Source organism: Tupaia chinensis, unplaced genomic scaffold (genome assembly GCF_000334495.1).
Source record: "Tupaia chinensis unplaced genomic scaffold, TupChi_1.0 Scaffold000523_1, whole genome shotgun sequence".
Classification (NCBI taxonomy): domain Eukaryota; kingdom Metazoa; phylum Chordata; class Mammalia; order Scandentia; family Tupaiidae; genus Tupaia; species Tupaia belangeri.
In genome coordinates this window covers 1,390,330-1,391,871 of record NW_006160036.1, presented here as the reverse complement: position 1 = coordinate 1,391,871, position 1,542 = coordinate 1,390,330, and the positions used below count along the sequence as shown (strand labels likewise).

The 1,542-nt window shown below is 67.6% G+C and overlaps 1 protein-coding gene across 1 annotated transcript in view; it reads right to left on the bottom strand.

Annotated features, from left to right (window-relative positions):
* HAS3 (hyaluronan synthase 3) overlaps positions 1-1,542 on the bottom strand; it is a 14,518-nt gene that overhangs the window by 11,677 nt on the left and 1,299 nt on the right. The gene's annotated exons all lie outside the window — the stretch shown is intronic.

Below are 1,542 nucleotides of genomic sequence, written 5' to 3'. Positions count from 1 at the left end.
GGGGCGGGGGTCTCCCCCCCCCCCCCACGCCTGCATCCTGCATCCGTTGCCCGGGAGCGCCCCCATCCTACTTGAGCTTGCATGCCCAACAGCTGCTACCCGCTCCACTGCCCGTCTGCGCCCTGGGGAGAGGCAAGGGGTGCGGAGGCCATCCCAGCAACCTGCCCGGTGCCAGCCCCTCCTCGGTGCTGTGCTGGAGGCGGCGCCCACCAGGTCAGTGCAGTCAGAAAGGGTCTAGCCATGCTTCTTACCACCGGCTTGAGCCTCGCCTCTTGGCGAAGGCCCTACCGGCCACACCCACGTGCCGGTTTCCCAGGACCCTGCCAGAAGGAACGGAAAACTCAAGGAATTAAGAGTCGAACCAGCTCCTAGTCATCTTCACCGGCCCTGGCTACCTAGGCAAAGTGTGGCTACAGACAAAGGCGCCATCCCCAGTGTGGCCGATCCCCTCATTCCCTAGGTGGGACCCCTCCTCCCCCGCAGGTATTAGAGGCACTACTCCGGAGCCTCCCTCCCCACAGAGGACCCAAGAAGGTCCGGCAGATGGGGACCCCTCGTGCAGTCGGGTGCTGGTGCCGGCTATGGTGGAAGTCTCCCTGCCCAGACAGGAGACTGTATCACCCGGAGCTGGCAGAACGCGTGCGCAGGGGCGGGGGGGGTATCCTACAGCCTGGCCAGCCTCTACCCGCTCCCCCCCCCCCCCCCAGCCTCTACCCGCTCCCCCACCCCCATACCCTTGGCTCAGAAAGAATCCGCGGGAGCCCGCTCGGCATGCTAACGCACATTCGGCTTCAAGGGCACGAGGCTGGGGTGCTCAAGACCGGTCCCGGACGATGGAAGCAAAAAAACCCAGCTAAGGACACACGCCTCCCTACCCACCCCTGAAACTTTGAGGGTCTGCCTGGTCTTTGGCACCTCTCCAGCTGACAGGTGCGCCCTGCTAGGGGCCCACGCGCGGTGGGACGGAAACTTGTGTGCCTGGCGGGGGCTTCTTGCCTTGCGCTCGGCCGCCCTCCGGTCCCCTCCCAGCCGGCAAAGGAAGGGAGCCCAGTCTCGCGGACACGTGCTGCCGGGGCCCGGCGACCCGCAGAAACCAGAGTGCCTGGTATCTTGGTGCCCGGACAGGTACGAGCCCCCTACGAGGGCGTGGAAGGTCGTGGGGGAGAGGGTACTCCAACCAGCCTCCGGCCCCTCACCGTCGTCTGCCTCCTAATTCATTCACAAAACAGAAGCCGCCAGGGAGGAAGGGAGGAGAGGCTGGAGAAGAGGATGGAGAAAGAAAGAGAGGTGGGGTCAGTGCGGAGGGGGCCTGGAGCTGCCGCAGCCCCGGGTCTGCCTCCCAGCCCTGGACACCGCAGAGCCGGTGGGAGACTCCCAGGACTCCGCCCGGGGAGCGCCCCGGAGTCCGGCGTGCTGGGTCCGCAGCTCAGCCCCCGCGCAGCCCGCCTGTCCGGGGAGGCTGGCCGAAGAGCCGGGCCCGCGCTCACCGTGCCGCCGGCTGCCCGCGCTCCGGTGCTCAGCAGGCCCGCGGCGGCTCCATGC